Raw genomic sequence first — 19,053 nt, 5'->3', positions numbered from 1 at the left:
CTTACACACCACACACACACACCACACAAACACACGCACTTACACACTTACACGCACACACCCACGCATACACACACACACACCCCAGATAACACACTCACCAGCACAACACACACAGACACACCACACACACACACAGCACACACACACCACACACACACACACCGCACATACGCCACCCACACCACACACACAACACACACAACACGCACCACATACACCACACAAGTTTTTTTAGACTACAAGTTTATCAAACTGTTTCCATCATTAGACTACGAGTTTATCACCACTTTTTTATCGCCACTCTTTACTTAGTAACAGTGGCGAGAAAAGAGTGTGAGAAACTCGTACTCTAATGCTGAAGTGTTTTACCAGTGTCGATCGGGCATTAAAATTTATTACACTGGCAGTTTATTTAACTGCTGTTATCGCAATAGGTGTTTATTAAAATTATAGTGGTATATACGACCGTCTGTCTAATATTTTTGTGAAACTTGTCAATCAATTGAAACAGAGTGAAAAACCAGTTAAGCGCGAGTACCAAAAAACCAAATCGTGAAATTTGGGTACTACTAAAATTCTTGAGCATCCATAACAACCTATGACTTTTCAAAAAGAAATATAAGATTTAGTGCTGACATTTTGTTTGAAATTTTTCAATAAAGAAGCTAAAGAAGCACTTTGGCAGTATTTAAAGATGTTTTTTTAGTGCTTGCCGGATTCAAAACTTCCGGCTCAGTTTAACTCATCCTTTCGTATTGACTTTCTTAGACTAATCTTAGACGTGTTTCTTACGAGCTTCAAATTTTAAGTTTTCAGTTAATGAGTAAACTGGTCAAAAAATTATAAATAACTTGAACATCACAGTGTGGGGCGTAAGCGGCATACAACAAAATGATGAGTTTGAAATTCTTGTAGCCCTATTTGAATAAACCGAACAAAAATGACCCAAGAATTCGGTATCAACGTTTTTTAAAAGCAGGGGCGATTCGATAGCGTCGTTTTTTAAAAGGAAGCAAGTATGGGCATTGTCGTTTTTTATACTAGTCTAGACATGGAAATTTTAAAATGCCATTCTTGACCGATAAGAGGCATGAAAAGACTATCCTGGATAGATTTTCAGTATGAAAATAACTCGTCTGGACTTTAAGTGATGCACTCCGGCTTTGGCTGGAACTAAAACAACCCTTCTCGAATTTGGCTGGACATTACAAAGTGTCCTGGATTTCGACTACACATAAAAACCAGTGCTGGAATTTTAAGGGGCTAACTTTTTTTACAATAACTGCACGCATTTTCCGATGAATGAATAAACGAGCTTTCCAGTGCGGAGAATGACGTATCATTTTACAATATTTAGAAAAACTCAACGTTAACACTTCTCAGATTTTGTCATGACGAAAGTGACATTGATGCTGACGTTCATGCACGCGAGATTGGGAGCAATTGGTTCCTGCACGAGATTGGGCACTTGCCAACATTTCAGGAAGCGGCGCAACGGACTGACTGGTGGCAAGCAGACAATACAGGGATTCACTGGTCAAAAACCATGCACCCGGGGCCTCGTTATTAAGGAGCAATCTATTCCATTCAAAGAGCATTCTGGTTACGCAGCTGGCTAGAAGACGTGGCTGAATTGCAGGCTTCATAAAAATGGAGAAATTTTTTAATGTCTGATTTCATGCAGCAGATAGCAGTGCACTTTGTGAGCGTTCCAATACACCTATTAATCAGAGTTAATGATTTCTCTATTAAGCATTAATTTGTTTTTACCTGGAATAAGAGCATTTATTTTATATATTTTTATTTTGTACCATAAAAGATTGTATGATGTATACGACCTTTCGGCGCATTTTTCCTTAAGTAGTGTCTAAACATTCTGGGTTTTCATGCCAGTGTAGAGTCACTTAGTTATAAGTCAAAAGATATAGGTAGTTCTAATTCAAGCTTGGAAATGAACAGCGCTTTAACTTTTTAAGGCTGCAAAAAGAATTCTGTAAGTCCGCCGGATTCGGGCCAGCGGCAAACGTGGCATTTTTCATCAAATAAAGGGCTTCTCTTCTGAGAGGTGGCGTAAATGCAGTTCAGATGGTTGTAGGAGAACCCAAAATTTATATCATTTATAAAAAACAACTAAATAACTAAATAAAAAATCATTTTGAGCCGGCTTACTTTCTTGTCGAACAACATTATCAGAAGATGTCACAAAAAAGTTTTAAATCAGCATAGTTTTAGCTCCTCAACGTAAACCAACCAATGACGATAGTTTATATTCTTTTCAGTTGGAGAAATTCAATGTTTTTCTGCAAAGGTCGCGAAACAAAGTGGAGGAAAGCCATCTCTGACGGCACGATTGTTATTTTTGTCATCATTTTGCTGATCTGTTCATTTTCAAAGCTAGGAAGGAAAAAAATTGTGATATTGTGATTTCAAATGGTGATCAATACAAAAACAAAAATAACTGCTACGAAAGCACCTTAACTTCCCCCCTGCTTTTTGCATTTTTGTGCGAGATCGTTTACAAGTTGGGCTCCTAAAAATATCTCAAACACCAGCACTCATGGTACCGATGGTTTTCCTAATAGAGAACTTTTTGAACCATATTTTCAGAGCAAAGAATTGCGGAACATTCAGCTTGTCTAAGAGAAAGAATAAATTAATAAAGCTGATATTTTTTATTCAACTCAGCTACATCTCAGTTTACAGGAAATTTAGATCAGTTTTTTGAATTTTTTGGCAGCAACCCCCCACCCCGCGCTTAATTTTGCACACCCATTTATAAATGCACATGTTTAAAAGTTAAGTAAGTAAGTAAAGTTGAGTAAGTTCACACATAAACAAAAATAAAAAATATACATTTATCAAAAGCGAATTAAGCTATGGTTTGGAAGTATATCTATGGTTTGGAAGTATAACGCATTTCAACGAAAATTTATTGCACATAACGTATGCATCGTTAAAAATTCTGAATTTTGTCAATTTAGGTGTTATCGGCCACAATGAGTTCCCAATTTTATTTATTTTCTTAGGAAACTATTCTAAAAGTGACTTTAATCTAAAATTCCTTCCCAACACTTGTGTTGTTTCAATTCAACTATTGCTCTTACAGCTTATCAAACCATAGATCTTTTTTTTTTGGGGGGGGGGGCTATAATAAATAGAGAGAACTTCAAATTTAACAAGAAGGCTCGGTAATGTGTGTACGCACATAATGTTCCGACTCCGCTCATCCATATTCTTGATTTAATTGGCTACCAAATGACGAAGAGATAGAAAACCTTTAAAAATATACAATCGTTCAATAGACCACTGATTGAATACAATGATGCAATGCTAGAGGGTCAATGAAACTTGTAGTTAATAGGACTACACAAAACAATAAAAAATCAACAAATAAAAATTAATTACCACCAAAACTCGATGTTATAGTACAAAAAAAAATTTAAACCAGCATCAGATTCTTGTATAATGAAGGCCATATAACTTCGGCCAAATTTCGTAGAGTCTTGAGAAAAATTTTCTGTGTTTCAATGCCAGTGAAGCCTCACTTAGTTAAAAGTCAATAGAAATAGGTAGCCCTAATTTATGCTTCATTCCTCAACGTAAACCAATCAGTTACGATGACTTATATTCTTTTAAGTTGGAAAAACGGTAGCGAAACAAAGTAGAAGAAAGCCCTTTTTGACACGATGTTTATTTTTGTCATCATTGTTGCAGATCTCTTCATTTTCAGGACCAGGATGGCAAAAAATTGCGTTCTTGTGATTTCAAATGGTTGTCAATACAAAAACAAAAACAACTGTCATCTCAACTTTGCCCCTGCTTTTCAAACAGCTGCACTCATAATACCGATGATGCTTTTCATATTAGAGAAATTTATTCAAAAAGCACATTTTCGAAGCCAAAAAATGCGGAACATTTAGCTTGTCTAAAAAAAGAAATTAAAACTGGTGAATTTTTTAACTCAGCTACAATTCAGTTCATACGAGGTTTAAAAATATTTTTTTTTGCTTTTTTTCTGTTCCAACCCCCAATGCTTAATATTGCACATCCTATTTATACTTGTTTGTATTTATACACTTATCTGCACAAGTGTAAAATTGAGTAAGTTCATACATAAATATTTTTGAACATCATACACTTTTCAAAAGCTAATGAAATTATGATTTGAAAGTTTTAGGCATCTCAACGACAATTTGTTGCATATAACGAATGTATTGTTGAAAATTTTGCATTATGTATGTATAGGTGTTTTCGGCTACATTAGGGGCTCAAACTTTTTTAAGGAAATTATTCTAAGAGTGCCTTCAATCTAAAAATCCGTCCAACACTAGTGATTTTTTAATGAAAAGCAATTATTGCTCTAATGGTTTGTCAAAACATATATCGTTTGTTGGGGGCGCTCAATAGGGCTGGGGAGGACAGCGAAAAAAAACCAGTTATTTGAAAGGGGCACACCAATAAGCACAATAGCTACTTGAAAAAATTGGCCCCCTAAGAAAGTGTTGTTCAAATTTGACAAGAAGGTTTGGTAATGTGTGTACGCACATAATGCTCCGACTGCGCTCATCCATATTCTAGCTTTAATTGTCTACCAAATGATGAGGAGATAGAAAATTTTTTAAAAATATACATATCGTTCATAGACCACTGATGGAATACAATCATGCAATGCCAGAGGGCCCATGAAGTTTGTAGTTAAAAAAAACTTCTAAGAAATCAACTAATAAAAATTAAATACCACCAAAACTCGATGTTTATAGTACAAAACAGTCGAAAAAAGCATCAGATGTTTGTATGATGTATGCAATCTAACTACGGCGCTTTTTTGTAGTCTCGACAAAAACGTCCTGTGTTTTAATGCCAGCGAAGTTTCACTTATTAAAAAGTCTAACGAAATAGGTAACTCTAATCAATCTAGGAAATCAATAGCGCTCTGTTGTTTAAGGATGCAGAAAATATTCTCCAAGTCCGCCTGATTCGGAGCAGTAGCAAAGGTGGCATTTTTCATCAAAGAAAAGGCTTCTACTCTAAGAGGTGGCGTAAATGCGGTTCAGTTGGTTATAGGAGAACGTAGAATTTATATCTCTGAAAAACAGTATATGAAGAACTAAATAAACCAAATAAATACTAATCGTTATGAGCTGGATTACTTTCTTTTCAAAAATCATCAGCAGACAATGTCACGGGAAAAGTTCTTTCAAAAAACAGTGTTATAATTCCTCCACGTAAACCAATCAGTTACGATGACTTAAATTCTTTTGAGTTGAAAAAATTTGATTTTTTTCTGCGACGGTCGCAAAACAAAGTGAAGGAAAGACTTTTTGACGACACGATGTTTAATTTTGTCATCACTTTTGCAGATCTCTTCATTTTCAAGGCTAGGATGGCAAAAAATTGCGTTCCTGTGATTTCAACTGGTTATCAATACAAAAACAAAAAACAACTGCTACAAAATCAACTCAAGTTCACCCCTGCATTTTGCATTTTTGTGCAAAATCATTCACAATTGGGGCTTCTAAATATATCCAAGCACCAATGATACCAATAATGATTTTCCTATTAGGAAAAGGAATTCAGAAAGCACATTTTCGAAACCAAAAATTGCGGAACTTTCAGCTTTTCTAAAAAAAAGAAATTAAAAAGTGATATATTTTTCAGCTTTTAGCTCAGCTACAACTCAGTTTATACGAGGTACAGAATTTTTTTTTTGGATTTGTGTCTGGTCCGACCCCACGGGCTCAATTTTGCACATCTCATTTATACTACATGCACATTTTTAAAATGTAATGTTGATTAAGTTCATACATAGATATGAACAACATACACTTATCAAAAGCTAATCAAATTATGGTTTGAATTTTATTCATCTCAATGAAAATTTGTTGCATATAACGTATATATCGTTAAAAATTTTGCCTTATGTAAATATAGGTGTTTTCGGCTACAATAGAGGTCCGAGTTTTTTTATTTTTCCGAGGAAGTTTTTCTAAAAGTGCCTGCAATCTAAAAATCATTCAAACACTGGTGTTGTTTCAATGAAAAGCGATTATTATTCTTACAGTTGGTCAAAATTTTGTTTGTTGGGGTGCCTAAAATGACGGCTCAATAGAGCTGAGGAGGCCAGCGGAAAAAAAACAATTTTTTGAAAGGGGGACACCACTAATCACAGAATTAGCTACTTGAAAAATTAGCCCTCTAGAACAGTGGACTTGATTTTAACCAAAAGTCTTGCTAATTTGTGTACGCAAATAATATTCCGACCCTGCTCATCCATGTTCCCCGTTTAATTAACAACCAAAAAATGAAGATTTTGAAATCCTAGAAAAACATGCATCTAGTTCAACAGAACACTGATCGAAAACAAAAATGCAATGCCAGAGGGCCGAAAACTTTGTTAATTGGAATAAAAAAAAAACAGAAAATAATTACAACGAAAACTCGATGTTTACACTAAAAAAATCAATAAAGAATTAAAACAGAATCAGATAAAATCTAAGATAAGAAACAACCTCACAAGAAGAAATATAGGACCTGTCTTAAATTAGACAAATCATAAACTGAAATCATTAAAGTATTAATCTATGTCATCATAGGAATCATTTCAGACCTGTTATAATCTAGTTGTTGTAATATAATTAAACAAAGAAGGAAAAGTAACAACAAAATTAAATTTTGAAATACTCATTGCACGAAAATAGTGTAGCTCCTCAAACCCAAAACTTGTCACTGAGAGCACTGAAAAATTTCAGTTGGGCATTATTTCAAACCCAATAGGGTCTTTGCAGTTTTATTTGGAAAAGAAAACAACACTTTTGAAGAGTACAAATATATCAATATCTCAAACATTTTAGGAAATCTCGTTGTAACAGCAGTAACAACGCCAAAAAGCATTCGGTTGAAACTAAGACCGTTATAATGATTGATCTATAGATCACTTGAAACGGGCCGTGAAATTTCTTTACAGAATTAAAAAAACAACAAATTGACTAAAACATGCTTTGAAAATCAGCGAAGCTCAAAACTCCAAATAGGTTTTCGAAAATAAATATTTTAAAATTTTTCAATTGAAGGAAAAAATGAACAGTATAGAACTATCAGAAATGTTTCTCAACTAATTTGTCGAAGCCTCCAGTTAAAAAATATAGCCAACAGAGGAAATCCGGTTTGAACAAAAAAATTGTTGAGATTTCTTACTAGTGAGATTGATTTACCTGCCGAATAAACTGAGAGCAAAGAGGAGACAGGTAAAAATCTTAAAATATGTTTTTTTTTATAAAAACTTAAAAAATGTAAATTTGAAAGTCAACAAAAACAAATACCTACATAGTGTAATTTTCCAATATGTTTCTTTTATGTCCTGGAAAGCAATTTAGACCTATCACTATCAGCTATTTTTCGTACAACAATAAAAAAGATAAAAAATCTCTTAAATTTTGCAAGAGAACTTTGTCTCAAAAGGTTAAATTATTGACACAAATATAAAAAACAATTATATTTTTAAGCGCAATTTCATATTAGTTCTGCAATTTTTCAACTACGCAATTTCAACTGGACCTGCCAATAATGTGATAATTCGATAAGGAAACAAAATGAACAGAAAACGTGGGTTAATGCTCAAAGAAAAGATCGAAAACTCATAGTATTAATACCAAAAACCATAATTTAAATAAAAAACTATTACAAAAAATAATTCATAAATCACAGGAAATGGGTTCTTGCCTGTTTTTACAGAGAATAGGCCAAAATTTGAAGGAAGCAAAAAAAATACTGGCAAAAATTCAACAACATTCCTTAAAACAAACAGTTTCAAAGTCATATGAGACATTAGATAAAAACCGAAAGCAATGTGTAGGTTCATTTATACCCAAAAAAACTGGATCTGTGATTGTGTAGACTAAATCGTTGGACTACAACAAATACAACGAATTGAGGCGAAACATAAAAAGTTCAAAAAATTTTACGAAAACAATTGTTCAGAGCCACAAAACCCATGAACTTAGCTCATAGCTTAGCAATAATATAAGATTGTTGAGCTTCAGTTTTTGTAAATTTTATCTATCAGGAGTTGAGTGCCAGTTTGAAATTCTTGCAGCAATTTACATAAAAAATCTTAAATGCAGAATTGTTTTTAAAAACGGCCGCGCCCCAATAGAATCTAAAGACCTTTTCACCGTAAGGATCCAGATCAAGATCAAGATCAAATCTAAAAATGCTGCACGGCTACAAAAACACTTAATAGTTCAAAAATTTGCTTAATAGATCAATCTCTAAACAAAACTTTTCAGTATATCAAAAAGAATAATGCTTTTTGTATAATTATCAAGTTTATATTCGCAGAGAAAGGGCAAACTGATAATTCCAGAAGACTCTTACAGCCAACAGGAGCACAATCAAATTTTGTTCTCAGCTTACGACGAATATGACCTAATTTTAAGGCCTGTACTTCTAGCAAATTAAAAGAAAGAGGCCTAAAAATCTTATTTTGTCCTACTTTTGATTAAAAAAATCTGAATTTTGAAACACTTATCATGAATTCTAGTAAAAAAACAAGCAATGAACAATTCAGCAGCCCTCCTCTATCTTTAAATGTAAGATATAAAAACTGCCACTTACAGTTTTTAACATATTTTCAAAAACCTGGCAAAAATTTGGTCAAATGTAGGGAAAATGTGAATAAAAACAACGGAATTTCGTCTATTCACAAAAACTTAAACCTCGACTACTCCATATAAAACGCAAAAACCAGTAAAATCTGTTTAATTCCATATTCTACGTTGATGGGGCTTTCTAATGATACCACTCACGACTCTCTACGATGATTATATCGACCGGCCAAAATTGACTGAACAAAAAAAAACCCATTTGAGTATATAGTTCCTCTCCCCACTAAAGTGGGTCGGAACAATAGTTTAACATTAACTTAACGACAATTGTAAAGCTAAAAAGACATCTGTTTAATCGAACTATGTAATTGCGCAAAAGAGAAAATTATAAAAAGCCTCCCAATTATCCATTTCTTTAGCAACTTCTCTACAGACTTTTTGTTTGTTGGTCGAATTTTGCAATTATATCAAATAATGTCAGCTCTTTTTTAAAAAACGCCATTCACTTCAATGATTGTAGTTAAATTAACGTTCATTTATCAAAATTAAAGCGCACAGTTTTGGGGCGTCAATTAATTCTTATTAAGATGCTTTTTTTGTAGACAGTTTGCAAAAAAGTCAGCTGTGTCTTTTTTCTTAGACAAGTACAATGATCCACAATTTTTCGCTTCTAGAAGGCGGTTTTTTAATACGTTTTTCAATTCGGTTAATAGTTAGTGCCATGACTGTACGAAATTTGCCGTAGCTGAAATAAAATCTAGATGAATAAACCCAGGACGGGTGGTACACTAATTTTGTTGTATTTCAAACCGTTTTCGCCTTAAAATGAAGGGAGGATTCAAGTATCCAACTTCACATTCAGTTTTTGACGTGGTCTGCTGAATGCACATTTGGATTAATCTCAAAATGGACAACGTTGAAAAAAAATCTTTTCACGTTACAAAGATTAATTAGCACAGCACGGATATCAAAGACGCTCAAATTGTTACCAAATGAGAACTTACAAAGAGGAATTAAATCATTGTTTGCTACTGCCCTGGTCGAGACCAGATGTTAACCTTGCAAGATCTCGCAAGATTCTTGCAAGATTAACATCCGAGTTTCAAACCGCGAAAAAAAATGATTCTTTGTAAACTAAACTACTGCACCATGATGAGATAATAGGGAGTTATTTATTGCGCTCTGCCTTCAAAACGTACACAGTTTACAAATGTAATTAGATGTTCATGCCATTGTTATTTCATGGCATTGCTCCGCTGGTCTTCTTTTAGCTTCAAACTGGAGGATTTTCAACATCAGGTGGTTTTTTCACTTTGGGTGTTTCTCGGCTGAAAATTATACAGCCACTGACATTTGTGTAATATGCACCACTGAATAAAGCCAGAATCATGATGACAATACCCAAAAATAGAACCAAATTGAGAACCACACTCATATTGCGATCCGATTTCTGGCTAAATCCGAAAGAGTAACTTTGTTTTCAAAGGCAGTATAAAATATTGATAATAATCAGAAAATATGAAATGCTGGTGAGGTCGAGCTTACTGAAAGAACTAATTCGTGTTATTGATTTGGACTGAATGTTTCAGAAAAGGTTCTCTTGTTGACCTCAACGAATTTTCAGCTCAAAAAGCTTAAAACGAAAATTAAAAATAATTTTAACGAGTTGAACTAGAAGCGTAAGCTTTGGAAAATAAAAATAGATTGTTTTTTGAACTTTGGGGCAGTTTGTTTTAAATCTAATAAAATAATATTTGATAAAATTTTGGCAATACTGCTAATTTTTTTTTTCAATTAAAAATCAAGCTATGTTCTCCAAAGCAGAATTTGTCAACTTCAAAAGGCGTACTCATATATCTCATACAATTGCTCGCGTATTACTATTTTTACAATAAGTATTACATAATAAAGCAGAGTTCAAACTAAGTTGGTAATGAATTCTCGTTAACGCACGCAAATAATTTAACATCGTTTTTAGCAAGATTATTAATTCAAGAACGACAAGAGCAATCGGCAATACGCGTTCGCACTCACTCATTATGTGTTCCAACCCGTCAAATGATGAACAAAGTATACTAAATTAAAAACGATCTCTGAGGTTATCCGCATTTGTATATGTGAACAGCCTCTGCTACATAGGCTGGCTAACCAGTGATTGCATAGCATTTTGAACTTGCTTCAAGAATGATTGTTCTGGTCTAATTTTTGACAAACAAGACAAGACAAAATTGTTCTTTGCTGCCAATTAGTTAGTTCATAAATCGTCAATTTGTGGTAATCACAATGGAGCAAGTAGTAAAATATTTACAGACCTGAGAAAAATCATTAAAATTTTATTCAGGAAAAAATGATTTATTTCTGTTGAGTAAAAACAGATGACAAAGGAGCGCATTTTTTTGCGATTGTGAAAATTGTTTCTGCTTCATATTAATTTTCTTAACACATGATAAATGCAACATTTTTAATTAATGAAAAAATCTTCCAAACAAAAATCCGAAAAGAGCAAGAAAGTCTCATAAGTTTATGATCTCAAGGAAAAACTTTAAAAACGTGCGTTAATTTTATAAAAAACGGGTTCTTTTTATCCATTTCTCTAATATTTCAGCATCCTGATGATGTTATTTAATATAATTGAATTAATGATATTGAAAAAATTTTTATAAAAAAAGAGAATATGAAAAAAATCGAGGTTTAATTTCAAAAAACCGAAATCAAACAAAAACCAGAATTTAAAGCCTTAATTTTGAGCTCACCACGCTGATTTGGAGAGCAAAATTTTTAAACTTCGTTGAGCAGAAAATTCAGGTTTCAAAAAATGTGTCAATATAAATGGAGCGAACGATCAATAGTTATAATTTTCTTGCAAAAGTAGTGGAACAACTTACCAATAGAAATTCGGAGGAAAAAAAACAAAATAAAGTTAAAAAGAAACTAATTAGAGAATGGACCAAAATACATAAACAAGTAAAAGTTTAAAAAATAAAATTCTACAATTAGTTTAAGAACCAAACTATCATATGATTGAAATGTGATTCTCAAAATGTAAATTTTTAACCAATCTTTTTGTTATGATTACAAAAAATTTGAATTCTCATTTCATAGATTTAAGAAAATTAGAAAATCAGCTGTTTTTAATTAGAAAATCAGCTCAGTTTTGCCTTATTCAGTTGAACCAAGTAACTGAACAAAAAAAATTTACCATACGGCTGGAAACTATTCTCCGTTTGAAAAGCAAGCAATTTATTCGTTTCTAGTTAACACATGCAACTTTTTCGGATGGGTATGATATTTGAACCAGAAGTGGAGCAAAAATTGATCACAAACACTCTCGGTTTTAATTAAGTTGGAAATCATCTTAATCCACCTAATATTGACATTTATTGATCCTGATGCAATTCAAAGTCGATATTCCAATTTTGTGAGGTCCCTAAACCCGACATATTTTGGAGGGTTGAAAGAAAATATGCGCTGATAAAATTTCTTGCATCCTGTGTTCCGTGTTTTTTTGGTTATTCAAATAAATCTACAATAACAGCGATGAATTAAAATTAGCATTTTCGCTGCGAAAAAAAAACCAGCAGTTCTATGAAACTTGATTGTTCCCACAAATGCGCTTCGAAGATAATTTCAAAACAATTAGTCAAAGAGCAAGAAAAACAGGAAAATTTGTGAACAACTAGGCTTCCAAAAAAACTATAATTAAAGAATATTTAGTCAATTAAGACCTTGTAACACGTTTTATCAAAGTTTCTATCCGTCAGGGTGTAATCAGTGCCAGTGCAAGAAACAAAATATTCCTAAATCTCCAAAACTTATTGTCTGAGGTCTATCAAGATTCTTTTCAATTTTCAAGGCAACTCTTAATTTTTTCAAAAAATTTACTGATAAAAAATAAATGAAGATCTAAACAGAACGTTTGAATCATTTTTTGAAATTAAGAAACAGACAGAAATACTTCATACAACCACATACCAGCAAAAGGTTTGTGAAGCTGGTAACAAATCAAAAATTAAATTTTTCTATTTATTGAAATTTTAATATTGCTTCCCGCCAAGAGTTCGAAAAAAAGCAATATGGCTGTGGAATTATTTCTTGTTATCGGAGAATTTATATATTTTCACGGAAAAAGTCTCAAACATCAAACAAAGCTAGAATATCTTGATGGTTTACAGTTCAATTGACTATTTCAAATCCGTTACAATGGAAAAAAAACGGTTAAGTAGAGAATTCAAAAATAATAAAAACAACTTAATTTTTTAACGTGGTTGGGTGCACATGAGATATATTTTAAACTCGAAGCATCTAATTTGACCAGTCCACGTTGATAAGGAGAAGTAAAAAATTATTCTCCCGAAAAAAAACAACAAGAATTGTTGCTGAGCTATGACTTCTTTCTATCGGTTAATGGCAACGCAGAGACAAATCTGATAATCAAATAATTCAATTAGAATTGAGGTCTGACAACATTGGCAATAGGCACAGATCTTGATCAGATTATATACACAGTTATTACCGCCCTTTTACATTACAGACAACCATCTTTGATTTACAACTTCTATGATTTTCGTTGACATTTGATGTCTACTGCTAGCATTTTGCCGAAGGAACCAATCACAAATCGAAACCAAATGTTATCAATTCACATGCAAAAACGGGATATATAGCGTAGATATGCTTTTGCAGCGTTCCAGTGCTTCCCCCCCCCCCCCGGATTTTCTGAATTTGACTCAAAATTTTAGCTGTGTGTGCAATATTTGGTCTGGTAGTCAATGCTAAATAAATTAAGCATCCTACTATTCCCCTTTAATCACTAGACTGCATTTATTGAAATTCGTTGCTTCCTATTTTCGGTAAATCAAGTATTGAAAGCATTGAACTAACATCTAGAAGTGTTTTCCAGTGTCCGACAATCACTGATTTTATACTTCTCTTTCGTTATACTTCTATTAGTTTCTCTATATAAGCCTCTTCACTTAGTTTAATTTTGTGTTCTGTCTTTTCTATTTCAATGTTTAGGAAACAACTCAGGTCACCATAGCTAGTTATTTTGAACTTCTCACTAACTCTGTTTTTGTAATTTTCACAAAAATTTTGTCGGGTTCCTAATATAACCATATCATCTACCCAAAGACAGGTTATTTGCTCTATAACTCCTTCTCCCCTTTTTTATAAAGAGTTACTCATCTTGAATAGATAGAACAAATCCCAAACCCCCTAGAAAACATTTTCATGATTTATACCAATTTCTACCAGATTGTTTTAATCAACATAAGCTCTCATTAAGCTGACAGACCAATGAATTTTCTTGCTCATTGTATTTTCCAAAACCTTCTGGTTGCTGCATAAAGATTTCGCCATCAATGTCAACCTATAAGTATCCAATTTTAATGTCCATTTGCTTGAGCTCAGAACCGTTACGGAGTGCATAGCTTAAAAGTATCCTGACAGTTAAGAGGCGCGTTGTTGGCGAATAGGTCTCGATGTATTCTCTGCCTTGAACTTGGCTAAAACCCTTAGCTACCAATCTTGCTTTATATCTCACTAATTCTCCGCTAGGCCCGCACTTCAGAGCAAAATGCCAACGGCTACAAATAGGTTTGATTTCTTGTTTATCTACAAGTTTCCAGAGTGTGTTTTCAACTGAATCATAATCTGTTTTCACTGCTCCATATCACTTTTTGTCTTTAATTGCTTTTTCTGTTGATTTAAGTACCACCTTATCATTTTATATATCATCTAGAAATGCTACAGGATTCAGATCTGCTTCCTGTTCTAACCGGGTTCGCCCTGCACTCAATGAGTTGATATTGAAAACTTTCTGTTCGTTGAAAATTTCTGGACTTTGTAACTTTAAAATAGCTTTGTAACTTTTCTTCCTTCACTCCTATAAGATATGTATTAGTGTTATCTGATGGTCCCAAGAATATACCTTTTTTGTGAAGTCTGATCTATTTTTCCTCAGAATGATTTATCAATATGAGCGTAAGTAGTACAAACAAAAACTTTTAATGATTATAAATATGGCTTTTGTTCATACATTGCATCGATTTGTGTTCTTTTGATCCCCGAATGGTAACAGAGTTTTTATTGTCACATGACATGGTTATTGAATAAGACCAGTATGTCGTATCAAGTCCTGATAGCTCATTTAGGCCCCTCGCCATTGGTGTTACTGTTCTCCGATTACGTTAAATTTTATCATTTTCTTCAAGTATATAAGGTGCTGCAAGCTCTAGTCTTACGCCTTGCTTTATGCATAATTGCTCGATCTCATTTGAATTTAAAATGCCCGCAAAATCTACACCAACTTTCCCCGGATTTCCTATATCTGCAAAGATTTTTCGGACTTTTTCTTTTGCATCATCCCTTGTCTTTAGGAAGTACACTTTCTGATACCAACTAAAGCTGTCTAGGAAGTCGATTGCATATCGGTGACAATCTACAGCTTCTGGATTAGTAGGCCCTAATATATCAGTATGGACTATTTATAAGACTTCATTGGGTCTGGTTTCAGAATTTTTTGAAACAGGAAGTTTCCTTGATATGTTTATTCGAAACGTCTCACAATTCCCTACGTCATGTTCACATATTTTAAGTCCTATGACATGATTCTTTAATTTCAAAGATCTTCAATATTATTATGTCCTAGGCCTTTGCGCCATAAACTTAGCTGGTCTCCATTAGCTAAGTTACAATTTCTTGAACCTGTTGGATTCAATGTTAAAAGAAAACGACTGTCATGTTTCTCATACAAGAAAATTCTTCCGTTTCTAGTTCTGATTTCTAAGTCCCTACCGAATAAAACTTCTTTATCAGCAGCTCTAATTTTCGACAATGAGACCAAATTTTTAGAATTATGAGGAACAAACAAAGCACTTGACGATCTTTTTTTTCGCTCACAACCTTTTGAGTCCTCTGGTCTTATCTCTATTGTCCCCCGTCCTTCAATCGAACATTTGCTACTATTTGCGTTAGTTATTATCCCTGTATATTCATTGTCAATCTCATTTAATAAACCTTCGTCCTTAATCATATGACTTGTTGCTCCAGACTCTAACACAAGTTCAAAGGCAGAATAGTAACTTAGGGTTTGAAAGAATGAGAAGTACTCTTTGTACTCATCATTTGTTTCTTGAATTAAACTCTGAGACTCCGATTGAATGTTTGACTCAATTTTCTGCTCTGGTTTACCAATTTTTGCTCTGGTTTTTGCTCCTTACAAAGCTAGGAGTTGTGACCCTGCTCACCACATTTAAACCGCTTCATTATTTGCCCCCTGTTTGTTCTGTTGTTACCTTTTTAAATTGACAATCCTTAGCCATGTGTCCAACCTTTTGGTAGTCTTTAGGTAGTCCTTTCTTAAGTTTTGAATAAAATTTTCTCTCGATCAGGCCTTTGTTCATCAGTGTCAAGTTGTAATTCAAGTCGTCTGATCTTGTTAAGTATTCTACTATGCTTTAATTTGAGTTCTTCTTAAAGCTAGTTAAATATGATATGAGTTTATGTAATTGCGGCCTCTCAAAACTGTTTAAGTTTCTGCAAAGTTTATGCCCAGCCTGAGTACCATCACCTTTATGTGGTCTCAGAAACAGAATTGACTTCTTATCTAGTGGTTGAACAAGTTCGTACCATAAATTCCTTTTCCTCTCTTCTAGTTCTTCACTTCCTTAATTTACAGCTTTTGTTTTTTTGTTCCTCTGATGCGCCATTCCTAACAGTAGGCATAAAATCTTCATATGTGGCATCGCCAGTTAAGACTTTTCCTAACTTCAATGAGTGCATACGAGCTTCAAACGTTTCCGCAAAATATACCAAATCATCCTCACGCTCACTAAAAATTATTTGTTGTGACTTTGAGCTCATCCCTGAACTCAATTTTTACCTTTCTGTTTGTTTTAAAATCTTTTTTGTGGTTTTTCATTTTTACCTAGTTATAACTCAAACAATAATAATTCAGCCTATGTTGCTGTGGGTTAATCGAAAGCAAGTATATAATGGGTTCCGATGAAGCACTTTGACAAAAGCTTGCAAAGTCTTACAAATCAAAAATTGCTCAATTTTTGAAGAACTCGCTGTGATTTATATTTATATATTAAATTTTTCCCCAATTGACAAAAAAATCAATAGAGCAATAAAAGATGGCTTCTAAGTTTCCTTATTTTTTCATTTTAATCCATGAATACATAAAATTCTATCAAACAAACCTTGCAGATACTGCCTATTATTTTTGCTTGTTCGCCTATTTTATTGAAAAAATTAAATGAATTGCAATTCTTAGAAGAGATAAACTTACATTCTGCGTATTATGTTCTGCGTTACATTGAAAATCATTTTGCTACTTAGTCTGCGTTGTCTGCTACTAATAGAAAAATTTTCAGTATTTTTGGGGATATGGTGTTATGTGTATATTTGGTGTATAATATACCGTAATTTCATTAAAAAAACAACCGGTGTCAGAACACAATAAATTCTACAGTTTATTTAATTTTATCAGAAAAATTATATAGCGTTTTAATAAATTAACGCGATAATTTACAAGTTATATTTGACCTACAATTATCACGACTATACTTTCACATAAGCGGCCCTAGTAACTAGATATAAAACTATTACACAGGTGACGAGTTTTCAAGCAGACGCTTATAAAAATAGAGATATATACTGGCCAGTCTGGAATGATATAGCATTACCTAATCACAGATTTTATCAATACTCAAATTTAAACACAAGTATTAACAATAAAAAAACGTCAAACACAAAAACAAAAGACATATTATTATCCAGGCAAATGCAATAGCACAAAAACTCAATTAACATGGAAAATTAACAAAATGAATTCAATTATTTTTCTAGCAAAAATTCAGATCTAATTTTTTAATAATTTGACATGAAAAATATACCCTGAGGGTATCATTTTTAATCTTCAATTTTCTTGAAATTTAACAATTTTTTGGTGGGAGACAATTGCCCTCGCTTAAGCCGAGATTCTCGCTCTTTGTTGACTTTGTTGCACAGGTTTTATTGTGTTCGAATATTTTGGGTTGTTACAGCCGACTCCTTCGTTCCGACTTCAGTTCCAATTTTTCCAATGTTGTGTGGTACAATTCGTAAGAGGTCTAGCATAAGAATTCTGCAATTCTAATTTGTGGTAAGCAAAGAACAAAAAACATCAAAAATTATCAAATTTTGCTGGGATTTTTTTGGGTTGCATCCGAACATTTTGTAAAGCATTTTTAAAAAAAAACCAATAACGCAATAATCACTTCTTGTGATAGGAAGGGTTCAAGTTGCGTGGTGATTTGCACAATGTAGTTAAGCCATCTTCTTGAATATTGCATGTCATGAAACCAACAACCAACATGTGCTGAATATGAAAATTCAAGAGGAAATGCAGAACCACGTCCGTTTCTTAATATGTGAAAAATTTAAAACTTAAAAAAGTTTAAAGCAAATTTTGACAGACTTTGACCCTTAAAAGGCAAAAAAGGGAATTTTATCATTGTCGTGCAAACTTTAAAGTACAAAACTTTAAAGAAGTTTGTGTTGCAGTCTTCAAAAAGTACCATCGACTGGCAGTGTTTTAGCTGCTTGATGAAAGCCTAGTCTTTGGCAAAACGTAATATTGTCTTTTCTCGGTGCACCAAAAAATTGAGATCATTAGTTGTTTTTTGTCCACAAATCTGCATTATAAACGCCTTCCAAGGTTAGGGGTATGAGGGTTAAGACAGATGATCTTCTTTATTAAGTAACTTCTTAAATTTTTAACGAGGTGGTAAAAAACCTGATTCTGAATTGTCTGGACTATTTTCATTTATAACCTTTAATGAATTGGTGGGATTTTTCTTAAAGCTCATGTTTAAAGATTAGAGCGTTTCGCTCTTTCGTAGGAGATTATAAGTCCAGAGCCATGCGTTCGCGATGAGCTTCTTGAACTTTTTTGTAATGCAAAAAAGTCCCTAAACAATTATTCATGTCCTTTCCATTCTAATTAAAAATCAACGTAACATTTTCTAGTCAAAATAGATATCTAATGGATTAAGTGTTTCTCTTGTGCCTTTTCGTGACAGGCTAAATCTCATACAATTAGATTTGTGCATTCAAACTATATTTCCCCAATTTTGCTTGCACCGTCGAGTAATTATGCTCTGCTTTGTGTACACCATACGCTACGCACTTCCTAAACCAATGGCGAATTTTCAAGCAAGCTTGTATCAATGTGCAAGAAAACGATCTGTCAGCCAATGTAATTTTTTGTACTTTGTTTACGCTGAATAGCTGGGGACAGACTAGCGCCCAAAACGCTAACAAAAAGAAAGGGGGTTTTGATGGCTCTGAGAGATCAGTTGGAGGGCTGTTTTGTCTACACGATGCTCTTGCATACTCTTGTGGGCCGTTAGAAATTCAAGTTGAAATAATGAATTGATTCAAGTAATCAAATAACATCCAT

The 19,053-nt window shown here is 33.4% G+C and overlaps 1 protein-coding gene and 1 long non-coding RNA gene across 2 annotated transcripts in view; one reads left to right on the top strand and one right to left on the bottom strand.

Annotated features, from left to right (window-relative positions):
* The window catches only part of LOC142334544 (uncharacterized), a 489,219-nt gene that overhangs the window by 165,345 nt on the left and 304,821 nt on the right, over window positions 1–19,053 (bottom strand). The window lies entirely within an intron of this gene.
* Window positions 1–19,053, top strand: part of LOC142335375 (uncharacterized) — a 40,281-nt gene that overhangs the window by 565 nt on the left and 20,663 nt on the right. The window contains exon 2 of the long non-coding RNA XR_012758868.1: window positions 1,361–1,735. This is a non-coding gene — a long non-coding RNA (uncharacterized LOC142335375). The remainder of the gene's footprint in view (window positions 1–1,360; window positions 1,736–19,053) is intronic.

Source organism: Convolutriloba macropyga, chromosome 2 (assembly GCF_964194025.1).
Source record: "Convolutriloba macropyga chromosome 2, txConMacr16.3, whole genome shotgun sequence".
Classification (NCBI taxonomy): domain Eukaryota; kingdom Metazoa; phylum Xenacoelomorpha; order Acoela; family Convolutidae; genus Convolutriloba; species Convolutriloba macropyga.
Note: the sequence above shows the minus strand (reverse complement) of the source record. Positions and strands in the feature narration are given on the sequence as shown.